Source organism: Oryctolagus cuniculus, chromosome 1 (genome assembly GCF_964237555.1).
Source record: "Oryctolagus cuniculus chromosome 1, mOryCun1.1, whole genome shotgun sequence".
Classification (NCBI taxonomy): Eukaryota; Metazoa; Chordata; class Mammalia; order Lagomorpha; family Leporidae; genus Oryctolagus; species Oryctolagus cuniculus.
In genome coordinates, this window is record NC_091432.1 from 82,904,830 (window position 1) to 82,929,141 (window position 24,312).

General features: G+C 36.9%; 1 pseudogene; it reads left to right on the plus strand.

Annotated features, from left to right (window-relative positions):
- Nucleotides 1-24,021, plus strand: part of LOC100354498 (eukaryotic translation initiation factor 5 pseudogene) — a 46,457-nt pseudogene extending 22,436 nt beyond the window's left edge.
- Nucleotides 24,022-24,312: the final 291 nt, after the last annotated feature.

Sequence of the window (24,312 nt, forward strand, 5' to 3'; positions counted from 1 at the left end):
ACTTTCTAAATTATATGAACTTCATAACTGAATCATTTGGTTGCCAATATTATTCTAGTTCAATCCTCATTTTTTGTTATGTTTTTAAACAATTTAAAAATTCTGAATTTTTTCAACTTTTATCTAATAAATGTAAATTTCCAAAGTACAACTTTTGAATTATAGCTAAAAATTCTAAATTTTAATCACTTTTTAACAAATTCAATGCACTTTGTATTCTAGGAATATAATGATATTCCCTTCCTCCCCCTCTATCCTTCCCATTCTCTTTCCTTCTCCCCTCCCCCTTCTATTGGTTTTTGTGATAAAATATTTTCAATTTACATTATAGTAGCAAGGCTTAATACTTCACCAAGTGAGAAGTTTAACAAGTATAAAGCAAAATCATCCTAGGTTAGTAGAATATAGTCAACAGCTATAAATAATAATTGAATGGGAAAATGATCATTTCACTCATATACAGGATTTCTTTTTATTTGACAGGCAGAGTTAGACAGTGAGAGAGAGAGCCAGAGAGAAATATATACAGGAAATTTTAATCTAATCATAGATAATTAAAACTTTAGTACTATAACATTGTTAACCACTAGTTCGATAAAATTATAAAACAAAATTTTACAAAAGTAATTTGCAGCAATACTAATACACACAGACTTTTGTTTTGCTTTGTTTTGTTTTTAAATTTCAGCTCCCACATATATGGAAGAACAAGTGATATTTGTTTTCTGGGTTTGGCTTATTTCACACAATATGATATCTTCCATTTGCATCCATTTTGTTGAAGTGGTAGAATTTTGTTCTTTTTTTATAACTGAATAATAGTCCATTGTGTATATATACAACATTTCTGTATTCCTTCATCTAATAATGAACACCTTGGCTGATTCCAAATTTTGGCTATTTTTAACAGTGTTGCTATAAACATTATGGTACAGGTATCTCTTTGATAACTGTGTTCAAGTATTTTAGGTATATACCCAGCAGTGGGATTGCTGGATCGTATGGCAATCTGTTTTCTACAGTGGCTGTACTAACTTACATTCCCATCAAGAGCATGTAAGTGCTCCCTTTGTCCACATCCTTGCCAGCATTTGTTACTCTGTGTTTTGAGTTTTAGCCATTCTGACAGTGGTGAGGTGATACTTTCTGTGCTGTACAAAAGCTTCTGAGTTTTATATACTCCCATTTGATTAGCAGTGCCCTTATTGACTGTGCTTTGGGGGTCTTATCCAAAAAGCCATCCCTTACTTCAATGTCTTACAGTTAGCTTCAGAGTCTCAGGTCTTAAATTTTGGTCTTTGATCCTTCTGGAGCTGATTTTTGTATATGGTGGGAGGTAGGGATCTAATTTCATTATTTTATATACATACATTCAGTTTTGCCAGCACTATTTGTTGAAGAGATAATCCTTACTCCACTGTGTGGTCTGAGCACTCTTGTGAAAAATCTGTTTGGTGTATGTATGTGGATTAATTTCTGAGTTGTTTAACTTCTAAATATTTATGTGTTTGCTATATTCTTGTTAATTCAACATCTTTACTAGATATTTGTTATTTAGATTATTTGTATCTTATTAGTGAGCTTTAGTAGTTGTAGCCTTTTTTCAGGAATTTGCTCAGTTCACGTAAACTATCAAATTTATTGGAATACTTATTTTGGCCTTTACTCTCCATAGGATCTATAGTGATGCCTCATCTTTTATTCCTAACACTGATAATTTCTGAATCTACTCCATTTTTTATCACCTAGCTAACATTTGATCAAATTGATTAATCTCTCCCAAAAGTATATTTATTTTATTGATTTGTCATTTTCTTTACTATTGAAATTATTGTGCTTTTATCTTTATTATTCCTTCTTTTTGCTTCCTTTTTGGTTTAAATTGTTTTTCTTGTTCTAATTCCTTAAGATTGATACTTTGTAGTTATGTAACCTTTTTTTATTTTTTTTTCTAAAGTTATGGCTGCATGCTAAGGCTTCCATAGCCCTGGCAACTCATGACAAGAGCCTAGGGTGATTACTGACGCCATAAACAAGAGTGTCAATTTGTTAAGTCGACAACAGGAGTCACTGTGCACTTACTCCTCATGTAGGATCTCTGTCCTTAATGTGTTGTTCAATGTGAATTAATGCTATAACTAGTACTGAAACAGTATTTTACACTTTATGTTCTGTGTGGGTGCAAACTGTTGAAATCTTTACTTAATATATACTAAATTGATCTTCTGTATATAAAGATAATTGAAAATGAAAAAAAATAAAATATTTTTGAAGGAAAAAAACCTTATAGATTATTTGAAATAAAAATATGTGAAAAGAGCCATTATAGAAATTTATTGAAGACAAAAAATAAAGTTTATCTTTGGTATCTTTGCAAATGAAGGTGATAGCAGGGTTCCCCTCTTTTTTAAATAGAGATAAGAACTAAATAACATTTGTGTCACAAAGACACTCTCAAAGAAACACTTCAGAGACAGAAAAACTTGATATTAACCTTAATTAATTAACATTAAAAAGAGTATGCCAATCAGAAAGGAACTTGAGAAAACTTTCAAGCCCTATGAGAAAACTGATGTTGGCAAGGCTTCTCACTGGTCCTATTCAAGGGAGCCATTTTATTATTAGATCTTTCTGGAAAGCATATATCTGCTTCCTTTCTGTTACAATAGATACATCAGGCTATCACAGCCTCCTGCTATTAAACATTCAAATCCTATAATTATCTTCTTTTGTTGATTTCATGTTCAACCAGCGACCTTCTGATAATTTGACTTCCTGAGTGGCTTTCACATGGAGAGGGAAGGTAAAGCTCAGGCTAAAGGTATTATCTATTCCCTCAAGCAGTTGCAGCTGTCACTGAAATTAAAGAGTTCATCATCCTGATAGATAAATCAGCCTTCTGTGAATACTGTCATCAGCCACCATCCCATCGAGGGACCACCTCTGGGACATTGACATGAACAAGTTTTGAATGTGAACATCTAAGTTCCAAACCCTGTACAAAGGAGAATTCCCTGAAGAGAAACATGTAACACTGTGGTGTTAAGGGTTCCACCATTGACAGGAAACTGCATGACATGTAGAAACAAAGCTATTGCTTATCTTACAGGACAAGTAGCTCTGTGGATGTCACTAGGTCTGCAGCTTTCTGGACATTCTTAACTGTGTCATCTTCTTCAATATTGTAGGCAGTTGAGATAATTACTGGAAACCCCTTTGATTCTTGAAATCTCATGATTTCCTAAAATCAGATGATGACTTCCACCTTTCACAGAACTTCCAACTTTTAGCAGCAAATTTTTTGCTTCAGATGTCTATATCGAATTATTGTCCCATATTTAAACCTAAGCTAATAAAAATATATTCTTATATTTGGAGTTATTAGAAATAAAGCATATTGGGGCAAGAGTTGTGATATAACAGATAGAGCTACTGCATGTAACACCACCATCCCATAGCAGCAATGGGTTCATGTCCTGGCTATACCACTTCTGCTTCTGATCCAGTTCCCTACAAATATGCTTGGGAAAAGCAGCGGAGGATGGTCCAAGTGTTAGGGACCCTGTGGCCCACTGGGGAGATCTGGATGAAGTTCCTGTCTTCTGGTTTCAGACTGAACCAGCCCTGGCTGTTGTGGCCATCTGGGGAGTGAACCAGCAGATGAAAGATCAGTATCTCCATCTCTACCTTTCTCTATAACTCTTTCAAAGCAAATGACTACATCTTTCTTAAAAATAAATTTTTGGAGGGTAATGAGCATAAAATTAACAGGAAAACTCAATTTCTCATGATTTTATACCATGAGAATACTCATGTGTCACTAAATGTATTTAAGAAAGTACCACAGTTATGCCTAAAAAAACAAAGCATCACTTAAGTTTTTACATGTACAACTTTTAAAGATGTTTGTTTTAGTTTGTATATATTCACAAAATAAATAGGGCTAATATTCATCAACCAGGTTTCACTAAGTAAAGGTTTGTTAAAAGCAACTATGAACTCAGTTTTATTAAAGTTTTTTATTAGTACAACATCAAAATATTAAACTTCTTTTGGTGAATGCAGTTGAACATGGGTGCAAGGACTTGGGCCATTTTCCACTGCATTCCCAGGCACATTAGCATGGAATGGATGGGAAGTGGAGCAGCCAGCACTTGAACTGGTGCCCTAATAGGATGCTGGCATTGTAGGCGGTGGCTTAACTCATTATACCACAACACCAGCCCAAACCTCCTATAATTATTTAGGTGGATATTTCACTAGATAGAAATCCTATTTCATTACAATAACAACAGAATAATAGGAAGTGTCAAGGACCTGAGAGAAGGATGAAAAACTGTTACAAGGAGAACATAGGTAGGCAGCAATAACAGAGGATCAGCAACAATAGAGTTAGAAGTAGAACAGGCAGGGAGTAGGTATGCTTAAAAACTCAAAGATAACAAAAATTTCTGAAAGCAGATACAAGCACAAAGTGAAATCTCATCGGTGAGCCAGTGGAGAGGAATATGCAGTTCTGGTAAACAGTAATTGCCCATTAGAGAGGCCAACTTCAGGGATTAGCTATGTCTTTATAGCTTCATAGAAAACTTGGGGTGGCAGTAGGTGGTATAAAAATGCAGTAATATTATCTTATTTTATATTTATAAATATTATTGATATACTTGCCAAAGTAAACAATATTCCTTGAAAAAAAACTTTCAAAAAAGGCTCATAAGGAACTTCCAGATAAATGCAATAATCTAAATAATGATCTTTGTTTTCAATCAACTACACTCCACTATAAATAAGGAAAACAGAACAAAACAAAACAAAAAAAACTCCAGTGATACAATACTGCAAAGGCAAAGGGGAGAAGAGAATATAGTAACTGAGAAGAATTCTGCTGTGTGTAAGCAGATGGAAAAATCAGTGAGAAGTAAGTTACACTTTTCTGATGAATATCAGAAAATACAAATTTGGAGGGTCCAATTATTTCTCAATGCTGGGAAATATGATGAGAATGTAACAGAAGAATAAGTTGACAAAGAGAGTTGCTAGAATACAGATTCTCTTAGACTTCTTGGATGAACAAACTTTATTATCTCAGGTAGTATTATCAGAAACATTATAGGTTGAGTAATACTAGTCAATGATGAAAGAAGAGAGGCAATGCCTTATGGAAAACAGGGAATGAACTGAAACACAGTATAATAAGCAATGACCTTGAACCACTCTCCCAGTTCTAGTTTTAGCCCTTGGAATGCTAGCTTCTTAATATTGCCCTTGATTCCCAAATAGGAAGAAACAGGGCTGCTCTCAGGAAAAAATACCTGCAGATATGTTTAGAAGTGATTCAGCACACATCCAAGCATTGTGAAGTGCCCAAGTCAAGAGGCATTATCAAAATATAAAGATCCGGGGCCAGCATTGTAGCACAGCTGGTTAAGGCCCTGGCTTGAAGCATTCAATATGGGTGCCAGTTTGAAACCTGGCTGCTCCACTTCCAAACCAGCTCTCCACCATGGCCTGGGAAAGCAGTAGAAGATGGCCCAAGTCCTTGGATCCCTGCACCCACATCACAGACCCAGAAGAAGCTCTTGGCTCCTGGCTTTGGATCAGCGCAGCTCCAGGCATTGCGGCCAATTAGGGAGTGAACCATCGAATGGAAGACCTCTATCTCTCTCTCTGCTTCTCCTGTCTCTGTGTAACTCTGATTTTCAAATGAATAAATAAATCTTTAAAAAAAATAAAGATCTCACAAATTGCCTTTCAAAATTTGTTTTAATGAGTCAGTCTTATTTGTATATGCAAAAATTTGCTAAATACTTCAAGCAAGACTTAACATAAAAGACAGAGGCTGAAACAAACAGGAAATGCATTGAGAAGAAATAGAAAAATAGAAAAAGCTGGAGACTACTTCAAAAATCTATAACCTATTTTCAGAAAGATATTCTTCAAGCACAAATAATACAGTATTTTTTAAATTATACATATAATAATATGTACATAATGAACACTTGTAAAAATAAAGTTCTTGAGTTGATACTTGTGAAAGTAAATCAAAACTATAAATCAATAAAGTAGAATAGAAATCAACTTGAAGAAATATCTTAAAATATGAAAAAGAAAAATAGAAACTAGAGAAAAAAATTGCAGCCTCAATGGGAGAGGCCCATCACACAACTCAAATAAGAATTCCAGGAAGACAGATGTTAGAAAGGACTCTGGGGGCTGGCGCTGCAGCTCACTAGGCTAATCCTCTGCCTGTGGCTCTGGCACACCGGGTTCTAGTCCTGTTTGGGGCACCGGATTCTGTCCCAGTGGCTCCTCTTCCAGTCTAGCTCTCTGCTGTGGCCCAGGAAGGCAGAGGAAGATGGCTCAAGTGCTTGGGTGCTACACCCGCATGGGAGACCAGGAGAAAGCACCTGACTCCTGGCTTTGGATCAGCGCAGTGCGCCATCCACAGTGGTCATTGGAGGATGAACCAACGGAAAAAGTAAGACCTTTCTCTCTGTCTCTCTCTCTCACTGTCCACTCTGCCTGTCAAGAAAGAAATAAAGGAAGGAAGGAAGGAAGGAAGGAAGGAAGGAAGGAAGGAAGGAAGACGAACGGATGGACTCTGGGAAACTTCTTATTGCTGGGACATATTTCTGATCGAGAATGAAAGGATCACTAATACACAAAAAATAAGTCGAAAACTAAGGCTCTAGCAAACCGTTGTGAAACTTCAGAAAGCAAAGGTCAAAAGGAAGATCCCAGATGTTCTTGAAAGAGAAATATAGATTATTTGCAACATTATAGCAATTATAATGGCATCATATTTTTCAAGCTAAAGAGTGTAGATGGAAAGACATCTAGGTATCGCTCCCAATGTTCTCAAGCAAAATTATTCCAGCACTCTGAAATTCTATACACAACCACAATAACAAGCAAGAATATAAGCAGAATAATAACTTTGCCAGATAGGAATAGTTGAAACAAATTTACCTCCTATGCTTTCTTTGACAAGAAACTGATGATGAACGTTCCATACTATCAACAAACAGCAAATTAAGAAATGAAGTGAAACTGACATTTCAAGATTTGATAACCATCACAGCCCTTGTATGTACTATTGAGGAGCAGTGTTTTTTTTTTTTTTTCCTTCACACTATTTGTTGAACTCTTTGCTTAGTGTAGGGTTAATATTATGAGTATAAAGTAAACTGAAAATAGATCTTTGTAAAGATTAAGAATGGGGATAGAAGAGCAAGGAGGAAGAAGGGTAGGAGCATTGACAGGAGGGAGGGAAGGGTGGGAAGTATCACTATGTTCCTAAATCTGTATACATTAAATATATGAAACTTGTATACCTTAAATAAAATTTTAAAAGTAAAATAAAATTTAAAAAAAATAAATGGAGAAAGAGAGCCAGAGTGACTAAGACAGAGAGAAACAAATCAAAGTAGAACATAACAAAAAAAAATATCCAGGATAGTGATGAAGAGTAGTTTCAGAACAACAGCTGTGTACAAACTGTTTTCTATAGGAAAATGAAGGGCTCCAAAAGAGATGACTGAAAGAGGCAAGAAAATGTTTTTCACATGATCATTTAAAAACAAGTTTTTTATGTTCAACAGAAAATTTATGAAGATTAGACTCATAAATATTAAGGACACAAACAGTACAATTATCAGCTTTACGAAAAATATGTAAGAAAGGAGATACAATCATAATAAAGTATGTAGTAAACAGTAAACATTATTTGGCTATGAAATCAGATTGCTACCTTTCACCATATACAAAAATCAACTCAAACTGGAACAAAGGACTAAATTTAAGACCTGAGACTATAAAGTTACTACAAGAAAGTGTAGGGAAAACACATTAAGACATTGCAGTAGGACTGTAGGTGATGACATTTTGAATAAAGTGCAGGCAACAAAAACAAAACATGACAAATGGGATTATATCAAAATCAGAAGTTTTTATATAACAAAGTAAACAATAAAGAAATATCAAAAGAATTGGAGAAAATATTTGCAAGCTACTTATCCAACAAAGGATTAACATCCAGAATATATCAGAGGCTAAAAAAACTGAACAACAAAAGAACCAATTCACTTAAGAAATGGATAAAGTACCTGAATAGACCTCAAAACAAAAATTCAAATTTCCAGTAAATATATATGAGAAAATGCTCAATATTACTAGCAACCAGGGAAATGCAAGTCAAAATCACACTGAGGTATCTCCTTACCCCTGCAGAATGGCTATTATCCAAAAAGCAGAGAACAACAGATGCTGGTGAGGAGAAAGGGGATCTGGCATACACTGATGGTGGGCATGTAAATTAGTGCAGCTGCAATGGAAAATTGTGTGAGATTTCTTTCAAAACTAGAAATATACCTGCCATATGACCCAAGAATCCCATTACAGGGTGATGACATGAGCACATCGTATCAAATAAATACCTGCATCAATTCAACACAAAGATGTGACTATTATAAATGTATATGCATCTAATTACAGGATGCCTGGCTGTTTGAAAGATTATTAAGGGATTTAAAGGGAGATATAAACTCAAATACAATAGTAACAGGGGACTTCCATAACCCACTTTCAGCAATGGACAGATCAACCAGACAGAAAATCAACAAGGAGACAACAGAGCTAATTGACACTATAGACCAAATAGACCTAGCAGATATCTACAGAGCCTTCCACCCCACAGCCAGAGAGTATACACATATTTCCCCAGTGAACGGAACTTTCTCTACTGTTAACTATATGCTAGGCCATAAATGTAGTCTCTGCAAATTCAAAAAAATTGGAATCATACCAAGCATCTTTTCAGACCACAATGCAATGAAGCTGGAAATCAACAACTCAAGAATCTCTGCATCATATGCAAACACATGGAGAATGAGCAACATGATTCTGAATGAGCAGTGGATCATAGAAGAAATCAAAAGAGAAATAAAAAAATTTCTAGAAATAAATGAAAATTACAATACAACTTATCAAAATTTCTGGGATACAGCAAAAGCAGTGCTAAGAGGAAAGTTTATAGTAATTGGTGCCTAAATCAAGAAACTGGAATGGAACCAAACAAATTAAATCTCTGTGTACCTCAAGAATCTAAATAACAGCAGCAAACCAAACCCAAATCCGATAGAAGAAAAGAAATAATTAAAATTAGAGAAGAAATCAACAAAATTGAAACCAAAAAATACAAAAGATCAGCAAAACAAAGAACAAACAAAATTGACACACCATTGGCCTAACTGACCAAAAAAAGGAGAGAAGACTCAAATCAATAAAATTAGAGATGGTAATGGAAATGTATCAACAGACACAACAAAAATAAAAAGAATCAACAGAAACCACTACAAAGAGCTGTATGCCAATAAACTGGGAAACCTAGAAGAAATGGAGAGATTCCTGGACACATACAATTTACCTAAACTGAGCCACGAAGACACAGAAAACCTAAACAGACCTAAAACCAAGACAGAAATTGAGTCAGTAATAAACTCCCTCCCAACAAGGAAGAGCTCAGGACCAGAAGGCTTCACTGCTGAATTCTATCAGACATTTAAAGAAGTACTAACCCCAGTTATTCTCAAATTATTCAAAATAATTGAAAGTGAGGGAATCCTCTCAAATTCTTTCTATGAAACCAGTATCACCTTAATTACTAAACCCAGAAAAGACACAACAGAGAAAGAAAACTATAGACCAATCTCCATGATTAACATAGATGCAAAAATACTCAACAAAATCCTGGCCAATCAAATCCAACTACATACATATCAGAAAGATCATTCACCTGGACCAAGTGGGATTTATATTTGGTATGCAGGGATGGTTCAACATTCAGAAATCAATCAATGTGATACATCACATTAACAAATTGAGGAACAAAAACCATATGATTATCTCAATAGATGCAGAGAAAACATTAGACAAAATGCAACACCCTTTCATCACCCTTTCATGATAAAAACTCTAAACAAATTGGGTTTAGAAGGAACATTCCTCAACACAATCAAGGCAATTTATTACAAACCCATTTCCAACATCATATTGAATACGGAAAAGTTGGAGGCATTTCCACTGAAATCTGGCACCAGTCAGGGATGCCCACTCTTACCATTGCTATTCAATATAGTCCTAGAAGTTTTAGCCAGAGCCATGAGGCAAGAAAAAGAAATCAAATTGATAAAATTGGGAAGGAGGAAGTCAAACTATCCCTATTTGCAGATGACATGATTCTATATACAGGGGATCCAAAGGACTCCACCAAGAGACTATTGGAACTCATAGAAGAGTTTGATAAAGTAGCAGGGTACAAAATCAATACACAGAAATCAAAAGCATTTGTATACACAGACAATGCTATGGCTGAGAAAGAACTTTTAAGATCAATCCCATTCACAATATCCACAAAAACAATCAAGTACCTTGGAATAAATTTAACCCAGGTTGTCAAAGATCTCTATGACGAGAATTACAAAATATTAAAGGAAGAAATAGAAGAAGACACAAAAAAATGGAAAAATCTGCCATGTTCATGGATTGGAAGAATCAATATCATCAAAATGTCCATTATTCCAAAAGCAATTTACAGATTCAGTGCTATACCAATCAAAATACCAAAGACATTCTTCTCAAATCTAGAAAAAATAATGCTGAAATTCATATGGAGGAGCAGGAGACCTGGAATAGCTAAAGCAATATTATACAACAAAAACAAAGCCAGTGACATCACAAAACCAGAATTCAAGACATATTACAAGGCAATTATAATCAAAACAGCCTGGTTGTGGTACAAAAACAGATGGATAGGCCAATGGAACACACTAGAAACCCCAAAAATCAATCCAAACATCTACAAATATCTTATATTTGACAAAGGAGCTAAAACCAATCGCTGGAACAGGGATAGTCTCCTCAACAAATGGTGCTGGGAAACCTGGATTTCCATATGTAGAAGTATGAAGCAAGACCCCTACCTTACACCCTACAGAAAAATCGACTCAATGTGGATTAAAGATCTAAATCTATGCACAACACCATCAAATTAATCAAGAACATTGGGGAAACCCTTCAAGACATTGGCACAGGCAAAGAATTCCTGGAAAAGACCCCAGAGGCACAGGTAATCAAAGCCAAAATGAACAAATGGGATTCCATCATGAGAAGCTTCTGTACAGCAAAAGAAACAGTCAGGAAATTGAAGAGGCAACCAACAGAATGGGAGAAATTCTTTGCAAACTATGCAACTGATAAAGGATTAATAACCAGAATCTACAACGAGATCAAGAAACTCCACGGTAACAAAACAAACAACCCAGTTAAGAGATGGGCCAAGGACCTTAACAGGAATTTTTCTTTTTTTTTTTTCCACAGGCAGAGTGGACAGTGAGAGAGAGAGACAGAGAGAAGGGTCTTCCTTTGTCGTTGGTTCACCCTCCAATGGCCGCCACGGCCAGTGTGCTGCGGTTGGTGCATCGCGCTGATCCGAAGCCAGGAACCAGGTGCTTCTCCTGGTCTCCCAAGCAGGTGCAGGGCCCAAGGACTTGGGCCATCCTCCACTGCACTGACTGGCCATAGCAGAGAGCTGTCCTGGAAGAGGGGCAACCAGAAAAGAATCCGGCGCCCTGACCAGGACTAGAACCCGGGGTGCCGGTGCTGCAGGCAGAGGATTAGCCTATTGAGCCGCAGCACCAGCCTACAGGCATTTTTCAAAAGAGGAAATCCAAATGGCTAACAGACACATGAAAAAATGTTCAGGATCTTTAGCCATCAGGGAAATGCAAATCAAAACCAAAATGAGGTTTCACCTCTCCCTAGTTAAAGTTGCCCTCATACAGAAATCAACAAACAACAAATGCTGGAGAGGATGTGGGGAAAATTGCACCCTAACCCACTTTTGGTGGGACTGTAAACTGATAAAGGTTCTAGGAAAAACAGTATTGAGATACCTCAAAAAATCTGAATATTGACCTACAATATGACCCAGCCATCCTACTCCTGGGAATTTACCCAAGGGAAATGAAATCAGTAAACAAAAGAGCTATCTGCACCTCTGTGTTTATTGCAGCTCAACTCACTAATAGCTAAGACATGGAAGCAACCTAAATGCCCATCAACCGAAGACTGGATGAAAGAAATTGTGGGATGTCTACACTATAGAATACTATACGGCAGTAAAAAAAGAATGAATTCCGGTCATTTGCAACAAAATGGAGCAAGCTAGAAAACTGCATATTTAGTGAAATAACCCAGTCCCAAAGAGACAAATACCATATGTTCTCCCTGATTTGGGAGAATTAATAGCACTCCCAAAATGAAAGCTACAGAAGCAAAATTGACACTTTTAGAATCAGTGACTTGAATAATCCTTGAATTGACTGTTAAGGGACAGTACGTTATTATTACTTTTCATTTTGTATATTCTTTTTTTGCTCTGTTTTCTTTTTTTTTTCTTTTCTCTTCTTCATACTATATGCTGAACTATTTAAAGAGTTAATCATATATATTTTAAGTCAATTGGAAAAATATCCCAGTTAAAAATAAGAGGGGGAATGAAAGGGGGAGGAGGTAGTCTATAACTGTAAAGCAGTATAGTTCTGCATATAGTCCTACAAATTTGCTTCTAAGGGTACAGCCTAGAAACTTGTCATGGGACTCCAAACCCATAAAAATCGGTGGTATAAATGCCATCTTTACTGTTAAAATGATCATATTAAATGTTAAAGTCAACATATAGATAGGTTTAAGTATAAAAGCGAATATATGAATAACATCAAGTGCCTCCTAATAATAATAGAATTAAAAAAGAAGGAAAGTACAATATGGGAAGCAGTCCACACAGCAGACTCCTAGAATTACTTTCACTGTAAATAACACTCTGACCTCAGAATCAACCCTTAAGGCTTCTTTTTCAGCCATGGAAAGTCAAGACTCTGTGGCAAAAAAAAAAAAAATATCCTACACAGAGGATCTCTGTGAGACCTCAGTGGAAAGAAAGGGTCATCAAAGAAGGATATACTCTTCTCTGAAGGGAGGAGAGAACATTCACTTTGCTTATGGCAGTGTCCAAATATCAGTGGAGTCTATCATCACAAAAGGCTTCCATAGCCTTGGCAGCTCATGGGAAGAGCCTTGGGTGATCACTGACAACATAAATAAGAGTGTTAATTGTTAAAGGAACATCAGCAGTCACTGTGCACTTAATCTCCATGTAAGACCTCCATCCCTAATGAGTTGCAGTATGATAATTGATAGAAAATTTTGTTCCCAAAATATATGCTATATGTTCTGTGTGTGTGGGGGTGCAAACTGTAGAAATCTATGCTTAAAATGGAGCTGGTCTTATGTATATAAATCAAACTAAAAATGAACCATAATGAAGAAGGTGATGGGAGAGGGTGACGAAGTGGGGATGGGAGCGGGGTGGGAGGGTGGTATGGGGGAAAGAGCCACTATATTCCTAAAATTGTATCTATGAAAAAATGCATTCATTAAATAAAAACTTTAAAAAACATAAATAAAAATCTGCTCCACCATGTTGGTAGCAGCACTGTTCATAACATCCAAAACATGGAATCAATTAAGATGTCCATCATCAGATGTTTTATTCATTAGAAGACTAATCCCACACAGACACACAGACAAAAATCTCTTACTGGCTTGTGGCTGACATCAGCCCACTGAGAATGTAGGCTCTAAACATTTTATTTTTGATACATATTATCAGATTCTCCTCCAGAAATGTGTTACTAATCTCAACATTTATCAGCAATACAGAAAGGTTCATATTTACCTATGTTATCAGGTTTGAAAATAAACAATTGATATGTAAATGAAAATTTCTCAAGACCAAGTTCAAAATTATGTTACTTTTCTTATAAATATACCTTTGTACCAAATGCTGGGAACCAAAATATTTACTTGATTCAGATTTTGTCCCACTATTATAGACAAAGACTCATTTTAAACTTTCAAGCAATTTACATTTAGAAAATAACTTCAAAGTGTCACCATGGTTCTCACTACAATTTAGACTTTTTAAGTCAATTTGTTATTGATTCAACCAAAACAGTCAATTATATCCTGCAAAACTTCTTTACATTTCAAATTATTGACCTGGTCAGGTCAATTTGTAATTAGACAACTTTTAAAAAGTGCTTTCTCTCCATGACTATAATAGAGCTTTTATTCTGTTCTTAGTCCTCCAAGACTTGGTGATTATCTGGGGCTGATACTGTTTTTGTCTATAGTAATTACTTTTTATTGAGGTACATGCTGTGTTTCCAAAAGAAATTGTTAGATTACTTAAAACACTCCAACACTGGGCTGAATATGTTGGTTCAATATTATGTATGAATCATACAAAATTCACTTTTTGAAGTCGAAATGATGAAATATTAGCAATTTCACATTGTTTGACATCATAGTTTAATTTCCTTTTAATTGCCCTAAACACATAGAGGGTGTTTCTAAAGTATTAGGATGATCTAGGACCTACCAAATTGATTTTGCACATTCTGTTGTAGGTTATACTCTTTACAGGTATGCAAACCAACCTAGCTACAGAGCACTATGTATTCCTATTTATTTTTACTTTGATATAAATAATGTACAACCTCCCTCCATTGAGTTAAGAGTGCAGTCACAGCCTAAACTTTGTAGTAAAAAGTACACTGGGGTAGAAATCAGAGGATTTGCATTGTATTTCAGGGTTTTCCATCTCTTGGCTATGTGAGTTTGGGACAGGCATTACTGCTTACTCCCTCAGATCTCAGTAGCAGCCTGGCTATTTAAGCTCCTCAAAAAGACCTTCCCTGAATATTGGTATGTTGAAGAATGTGTAACACCTTATGCTCTGATTCCTGTATAAGGATTTGTGATACTAAAAATCATTTATTAAATGCCTGTATTTCCTACTAAAAAAGAGGTGTAAAGGTAGGGAGATCTTGTTGTTTATCTTTTCCTTCAGGTTATCTAACACCGTAGCTGATGCATACTAAGCAGCCAATGTACTACCTTGAGAAACGTGTTCATTTTTAAATAAGCAAATAAGTTAAATGAATCCAATATATCAAAGCCGCAGTTTCATCATTTGTAAAGGATATAGAATAGTGCCTGTTATGCCACCAACGAGTGCATGGTGTAGAGATGAGGTGATCAGATAGATGTGAATAACACAGAGATTACACAAGTATATTTCAAAAAATACTTAGAAAAGGAATTGGAAGATACATTTATTTTGTTGCTAAAATTTAAAAGTCTATAAAGATATGAGATTATCAAAAATTCATGAAAAATCAGAATTATAAAAAAACTATGTATAGACATAAACTATTTTCAACCAATATAAACATCCTTTAATCTAATGCTTCCACAAATTTTTGGAAGTACCCTGTTATATTTAATCCATCAATTATGGGACTCTTCTGAAAATCTAAGAGAGATAATATATGCAGAAGTGTCTTGTTTGCTGAGTAGCTCTTTACCGGCATGATTAAATAACATCTTCCATATAAGTAAAGACTCATGTCTTGATATAAAGATTTTCTTCAGGCTTCATTTCACTATAGTGGTCTTCATGTAGTTAGCTACTTGCATGTTTGATTTTTCCAAACGTGTTATACATACCATTTCATACCAGTAGTCTCACCTCTATCCCCTTTGCTGCTTTCTCTCCTGTCATTGGGAACACATTTATATCACAAAGATATAAACTAGGGTTCAGACGGAAAAAACAGATGCCAGTCTTGCTATTTCAAATCAGAAAGGATTAATAGGAGGAATTAGAAGATTAATTAGCCATTGAGAGGGAAAATAAAGATCAGAAAAACAGACACCAAAAATCTTAGCTACCTGGAGAAACAAAGTTGGTGATCCTCAAAAATAGTTCAAGAAAGTATCACAAATGATAAGAATATCGAAAAAGCCGCCACCAAGGGTCCCAGTGGTATACAATACTTTTATAGGATCTTGGCAGGATTTGCCAGATCTTGGCATAAAATTTACTGCAAAGCTCAAAGAAGCTGCTTAAGGAACTGCCTGTAACATCCCCATAAAATTAATTCTCCTTCCACTATGTCTTCAAGCACCAGAAAGACAGGGCATGTAAGTGGATCAATCAGGGGCAAGAGAAAGATGAGCCATTTCCATTTTCATACTCCTGTTTTCAGCATCCTCTTATTTTGGCTTTGGGAGAAATGGCTTCTATACAGGTCACCAGTACAAACAGCATGTTGGAATAATACCACAGCTCTGCAAAGTGTTGTCATCACCCTGTCTGAGCTGCAATTGCATCTTCAAAAGTAATTTGGGGAGACCATCATGATGGGTCAGTGGGTTAAGCCACCTCTGCCTTCCCATATCAGAGCACCAGTTCAAGTCCTGGTTGATCCACTTTCAATCCAGTTCCCTGTTAACGTACCTGGGAAAGCAGAAAAGTATGGCTCAAATGTGTCACCCCCTGCCTCTCACGTGGGAGACCCGGATGGAGTTCCTGGTTCCTGGATTCAGATTGGCTCAGCCTTGGCTGTTGTGGCCATTTGGGGAGTGAACCAGCAGATGGAACATCGCTTTCTCTGTGTCTTTCCCTGTCTGCCACTCTTTCAAATAAATAAATCCTTTTTTAAGAAGCTTTTGGGTAAGATGATACAGATAAAACTTGTATATTATGTGAAAATCAGTCAAAATAATTTATCTGCATCTATGAGATCTATTTTATTTAGAGTGTAATGAAATGGTGACTGAAATATGCATGGTGTCACAGCTAAAACATGTGTGCAAGAGAAAAATCTATTTTCTGATTAAAATGCTATGCCAGTGTGGATTAGTTGATGTCCTTAATATTATATCTTATTTGTCATCTTGAATTTCTTTCAGCAACATTTTATAAATTACATGGAGAAAAGCTGTCCATATTTTGTGAATATTCATGCCTAAGTGTTTATTATTTTTCTTGTGCAGTTATAAATGTTATACATTTAAATTCCAAATTGTTGGGCCGGCGCCGCGGCTCACTAGGCTAATACTCCGCCTAGCGGCGCCGGCACACCGGGTTCTAGTCCCGGTCGGGGTGCTGGATTCTGTCCCGGTTGCCCCTCTTCCAGGCCAGCCCTCTGCTGTGGCCAGGGAGTGCAGTGGAGGATGGCCCAGGTGCTTGGGCCCTGCACCCCAAGGGAGACCAGGAAAAGCACCTGGCTCCTGGCTCCTGCCATCGGATCAGCGCGGTGCGCCAGCCGCAGCGCGCCGGCCGCGGCGGCCATTGGAGGGTGAACCAATGGCAAAGGAAGACCTTTCTCTCTGTCTCTCTCTCTCTCACTGTCCACTCTGCCTGTCAAAAAAAAAAAAAAATTCCAAATTGTTCACTGATAATATGTTACAGTGCACTTAGTTTTTATATATTGACCATGCATCCTGTGATCTCAATAAATACACTTGTTATTACTAAAAGTTCCTTTTGTATAATTTTTATATTGAACATATATATTCATATCATCAGTGAATAAAGAAATTCTATCTGTTTTTCTTGTCTTATTACACTGGCCATAACTGCAATACAGTATGGACTGGATACTGCAAGAGCAGGCATACTTACCACTATGATCTGAATATATGTATCCTCTTTCTAATGCAATAATATTAAGAGACAGGGCCTGTAGGAGGTGATTATATTATGAAGGCTTGACAATGAGGCTGATGCTTTTATAAGTCTTGAGGGATCTTTCTTGTTCTTCCACCAAGTAAGTATACAGATTGCATCATCAATGAAGAATGGGCACCTACCTCACCAGTCACCAAATCTGCTAGATACTTGATCTTGGGCCTCCCTGTCTCCAGAAAAGCAATAAGTTTCTATTGTTAACAAACTATCTACCTAAGGTATTTTGTTACAGAAGCCTGTCTTGTTCCTGATCTTAGAAGGAAAGCAGTCATTCTTTCACCATTAAGCATGATATTACCCAAAGTATTTTAATAAATGCTCTTTATAGACTGGAAGTTTTTGGCATTATTACATCTTGAATTTTTCCAAAAAAATATTCTGCACTTATTGTCTTTTTTTTTAATCTGTATAACTAGGCAATTGCATAATAATTACTGTAGGGATTGCTCACCTGTATGTATACCAGTGGCACATGTGTAAGAGTTGTCCAGTGCTTTTATCAGTAGTGTGAAATAAACAGGAGTTATTCATCTGACTTATTTTTATGGTTCCATGTTATCCTATTTCATATCTATAACAAAACTTCAAATACGCTACTATCAAAGAGCCAATTGTGATATGATGCAAATCCTTTCAGGGGAAAAACATAGCATGTACATGTTTCATAATTCCTTTGTTAGTCATTTTGAATATGGAAATGTTCACATACAATGGAAAAGTATTTTTTTTCTCAATTTACTCACCCTCCCTCCACATGCACATTTTTTTTTATTGCATCACTCATTATCTGGATTAAAATCCGGTTCAGAAACATTTGTTTTGTCTTAGCAAAAGCAGAACAAGGGTCCAGCCTCCAGGGAATCAAATTCCTTCCATTCTACACACATTTAACCAACCCTCCCTACACACAAGACATAGTACAGGATGTAAGTACAAGCAAGACATGTTCCCTCTCCTTAAAAACTTCGGGCATTGGGAATCATCAGTACCTTGGAGTTTGACAACTTGACCTCTCTTGGAGGACAGGAAATCTGGAATCTAACAAACATCTGATATCAGATATCTCAATATCATCATTTCACATGTTTTATGTTTGCCTTTTCAAAGACAATATTTCACATGGACACAGTGATTCCAGTAACTTCATACTCAACTTTTATCTTTGTTTCACCCATGTTAGGTAGAACAATTTGCTCTTGTTATTTAACAACTGAATAAACCAGATATAAGAAGCATTGCATTCCTTTTTTTTAAGATTTTACTTATTTATTTATTTGAGAGGTAGAGCTACAGAGAAAGAGAAGGAAACACAGAGAGAAAGGTATCCATCTGCTGGTCCAGGTCTCCCACATGGGTTCAGGGGCCCAAGTACTTGGGCCATCTACTACTGCTTTTCCAGGCCACAGCAAAGAGCTGTAACCAGAGCCCATAAGAGATGCCAGCACTGCAGACAGAGGCTTAGCCTACTATGCCACAATGCCAGACCCTGAAGTGTTATATTTCTTTAAATGGATGACAGATTATAATTGCATGATCAGGAACTATACCTAAATTCTTCAAACTTCATACTCTGTCCATTTCCTAGGAATATGACACTTAGGAATTATTTTAAATGTTTTTTTGAAATAAAAGGATGAGAGGCAAAAAAGTAGTGAAGGTGCATGCTTAGAAATACAATGGTGCCAGAAACTATGAACTTTCCAATGGAAGGTCTGGTGTAACAAAATGAGCACAAGCCATGGTGTCCAATTACTAGTTTTTTCATTTTAGAGAAGAAATGAAAGTGCTTTGAGATGCAGTTTTATAATCTGAACTATGAGGAAGAGAATGAAAGAAAACACCAGGTCTGCTCCTCATAATGATTGTTATCATGATCAAAGGACAGCCTACATGTTAAAGTATAAACATGGAAGCTAATGAGTGTGCCATCTCTAAAATGTTAGCCGTTGTACTTACGATTTGACATAGATCATGCCTGATATCAGAAATGCCAGGAACGATGAACCAATGTACAGAGATTGTCTACTGGTATTAGAGCAGGCCCTGTCCCCAGGCAAGAATATAGAAATACGGAGAGAAATGAAAATTATAGAGCAGCAGAAGAAACAAAATATGTCCTGGACTAGAATTTTAGTTCAGTTATATATTAAATTAATTCAATAAGATCATGGAAAATAGAAGATAAATTTATTTGGTGCAGAATTTTTGAAACCGATGTATACAAGGATTCTTCAAAACATTTATGAAAGTCCATATTATGAAAAGCTGAATAGATTTCCAAAAATTTTGCACCAAGATTAACTTATCATTAAATTCCATTTTCCATATATTTTATGAGGTACCTTCATATGTGATAGGTGGTCTGAAGAAAGTTCTTATACTTTCTTAAAAGTTTTTCTATCTTACTATCTTTCAAAATAGAGATGCGACATACTTTTTCAGTAATCATGTGAGGATTTAATGGAAATGTAAATAAAACTTCAAATATTGTGCCACATTGGTATTCTAAGCACATTAGCTGTATTATCCATGTTTATATCATTATATTTTTATGAAGCCCACTTGAACATCTGCTACATTCCAGTTTCATTTGGGCACTGGGACACCGGCCCTTTCTTTCCCCTGCTGTTTATGTTAGTATTATAATTCCAAGGGGTGGCATCATGGCCTGTGATACCTGAATCCCATATAGGTGCAGGTTCAAGTCTCAGCTGTTCCACTTCCAATCTAGCTCCCTGCTAATATGCCTGAGAAAGTAGTGGAAGAGGGCCCAAATGCTAGGACTCATGCACACTTGTGGAAGACATGGAAGAAGGTAGTGACTTATGGTTTCTTCCTAGACTACGCTCGGCTGCTGTGGCTATTTGCAGAGTGAACCAGCAGATGGATAATCTCTCTTTGTCTCTCTTTCTCTCTCTATAACTCTACCTTTCACATAAATAAATATAAAATTTCTTTTTTTAAAAAACCTTATAATTCCAAAGGCTAAGAAGTCACTGTTAACTATCTTGCTTCCACAGAGTACAATGGACTCAACTCCCTCCATCTTCTTTCTTCGAAAATGTGCCAAGGATTAGCAAATCCAATGACAAAGCAAATCCAAATTTAGAAATCACAATATTATTAAAGTAAAAAAAGAGAAGTATGATAACTAATGACATATCAGAGATCTGAAGCAATAACATGATACAAGGCAGAACCTAAAGAAGACCAGACCAAGAAGATGCTAGGATCAAAAGAGAATTGAGGATGGAGGAAAATGGTTTCATTTCTCTTTGTTCATTTTTTATTCATTTAATACATATTGAGTACCTACAATTTTCCACATTCACCTTAAGGTGCTGAATCTAAGACCAGCTTATTGGAATCAGATGGTGATGCCTGAGAGGAACTTGAATTTATTGCAAGCCAAAGCTTAAAAGCAAAAGATTTCAGGTGCCATTACCAATTCTCAAAGTCATTTAGTCACCAGTATGAGCTATAATGGATTATTGATCTCATAGACTATAAAGGCTTCCTAAGATCTATCATAGGCTATTGGGTTACTCTAGCAACTGAACATGCATACTTATTTGTCTATTGTCTCCTTTCATTCTCATATATAATTCCTCTTTCTGGATGTAATGGAACATATGTGCCTGCTTCCAAAGGAAAAAAAAAAAACTTTTTTTTTTTTAGATTTCATGTTTCAAATTCCCCAAAAATAATAGCTCAAAAATGATGCTTAAATTTGAATCCCTCTAATGTTATATTCATTTATGTGTCTACTATTATTAAATCTGTTCAAAAGTAAGTGCCTGGCAAATTTCATTTTAATTTACATTCTTTTTGAAGCTATAGTACACATATGAATTAGTTATGGCATCCATAACTGTTTCATGTATTGTGTTATATTTATTGAGGTGAGTTTGTGTGTATGAGAGAGAGCAAGAGCAAGTGAGAGAGCGAGAGAGAGAGAGAGCCAGAGAGAGAAAAAATAAGTGAGAGTAATATGCGGCTGGCTTTCTGTCAGAAACATGGATTCAACTCATCTCACCCACTACCCTTCCAAAAGCAGATGGATTAGCAAGCCCGATTACAAAGCGTATCCAAATTCAGGAGGAGAAACACGATGATTAAAGTAAGAGAAGAGGGGCCAGTGCTGTGGCTCACTTGGTTAATCCTCCACCTGCGGCACTGGCATCCCATATGGGTGCTGGTTCTAGTCCCGGTTGTCCCTCTTCCAGTCCAGTTCTATGCTGTGACCCAGGAGGGCAGTGGAGGATGGTCCAAGTGCTTGGAACCCTGCACCCACATGGGAGTCCAGGAAGAAGCACCCGGCTCCTGGCTTCAGATTGGTGCAGCAAAGGCCATGGGGAGCCATTTGGGGAGTGAACCAATGGAAGGAAGACCTTTCTCTCTGTCTCTCTCTCACTGTCTACAACTCTACTTATCAAATAAAAAAAAATAAAGTAAGAGAAGAAGAGAGCCAGTTAAAACCAGAGACCAGAGGAAAGCAATATGTTAGCCAGCCGGGAGAGGTCTATATAATACATCTCATGATTGATCAAAGATAGACCCTGACTGAAAACTTACAAACCCATGAGAAATGAACCGTGTGATGTAAATGCTTGTAGTACTATCACCATATAACTGTCAAACCATCATTAATGAGTCAGAGCTAGAACATTCCAGAGGTCGCAGCTCCATGCTGCCCAACCACAGAAGTTGCTGAGACAGCCCCTCCCACAGCTCGGCAGCTGCACCTGGCGGTGCCGCTCCCTGCACTGCGCTCCTCAGCCCCAGACTCCGACTTGGGTTGTAACACGTCTGACTTCATCCCAGTCCTGCGTGAGCAGCTTTGGGTTTATGTCTTTATTTGATGAAAATGAGCTGTTGTGCAGCCATTGGTACCTGTATTGGGGACACATAGCATACAAGCAAGAAGTTTGCAGCCTCAGTGGTGAAATTTTTTCATATCAGAGGCTGAGAACTCTTTCAGTCGGTTGTCATCCCTTCTTCTCCAAACAGAAGATACCAAAGACTTACAATCAAAGATCTCTTCATCTTATTGATAAAGGCACTAATAAGCCAAAATATCTGTCAATGTCAACTGCAGCGTGTCAGACCAGTTCTATCCCTACAAGATGCCCATCTGATTGCCAAAGTTGAGGGCAAAGGAAATGGAATCAAGACAGTTATAGTCAACATGGTTGACATTGCTAAAGTGCTTAATTGGCCTCCAAAGTATCGCAGCAAATATTTGGGTGGTGAGCTGGGAGCACAGGCCAAGTTTGATGTTAAGAATGACCATTACATTGTCAATGGATCTCATGAGGTGAATAAGCTGCAAGACATGTTGGATGGATTCATTAAAAATTTTGTTCTCAGTCCTCAGTGTGAGAATCCTGAAACAGCTCTGCATGTCAATTCGAAAAAGCAAACAATAGGTAATTCTTGTAAAGCCTGTGTCTATAGAGGCATGCTTGACACACATCATAAACTCTGCACGTTCATTCTCAAAAACCCACCTGAGAATAGTGACACTGGTACAGGAAAGAAAGAAAAAGAAAAGCAAAACAGGAAAGGCAAAGACAAGGAAAATGGCTCCATATCCAGCAGTGAAACACCACCACCCACCACCACCAAATGAAATCAGTCCTCCGCCACAGGCTGTGGAAGAGGAAGAGGAGGATGACTGGGGAGAGGATACAACCGAGAAAGCTCAGAGGCGCAGAATGGATGAAATCAGTGACCATGAGAAAGTTCTGACGCTCAGTGAGGGCTTGAAGAGGACTGCAGAAGAGCAGGTCAATATCCTGCTTGATTTTGTTGAGAAAAACAAAGAAGAGGGTGTTACTGACTCATCTGACAAGGAAATTGTTGCTGAGGCAGAAAGTCTGGATGTAAAAGCTATGCATCCTCTTGTTCTGACTGAAGTTCTTTTTAATGAGATTAGAGAACAAATTAAGAAATACAGGTGCCATTTTCTAAGATTTTGTCACAACAAAAATGCTCAGCGGTGCCTTCTTTAGGATTTGGAGTGTGTGGTAGCAATGCATCAAGCTCAGCTTATCTGCAAGATTCCACACATCTTGAAGGAGATGTATGATGCAGACCTTTTAGAAGAAGAGGTCATCATCAGCTGGTCAGAAAAGGCTTCTAAGAAATACGCCTCAAAAGAACTTGCCAAAGAGATTCAAGTCAAAGCAGAACCATTTATTAAACGGTTGAAGGAGGCTGAAGGGGCGTCTTCTGGTGGTGAAGAAGATGATGAGGATGAGAACATTGAGGTGGTGAATTCAAAGACTGCCAGTGAACCCAAAGTTGAAACTATGAAGTCTGACTGCAAGGATGACAACATTGATATTGATGCCATTTAAAGGGCTGGATGCAACCTAGCTTAAGAGTGTAATGCTGCAACTTTTTCTCCATTATAAGCCAGAAGTGCAGCAGTGTATGTGCGAAAGCTAAAATAGATGTAACATCATGCTATACTTTATACTAAAAAAATCTATTACTGTGAATGATCTGTAATTAAGTCCAATGAGACATCTAGGGAGTCCATACACATCAGTGAGCAGATATAGTTTGCTAATTTTACGGCATGTTTCTTTTTGAAAAACTAGTGATGAACACGTTTGGATCACATTTATACAGTTAACAAAAATAAA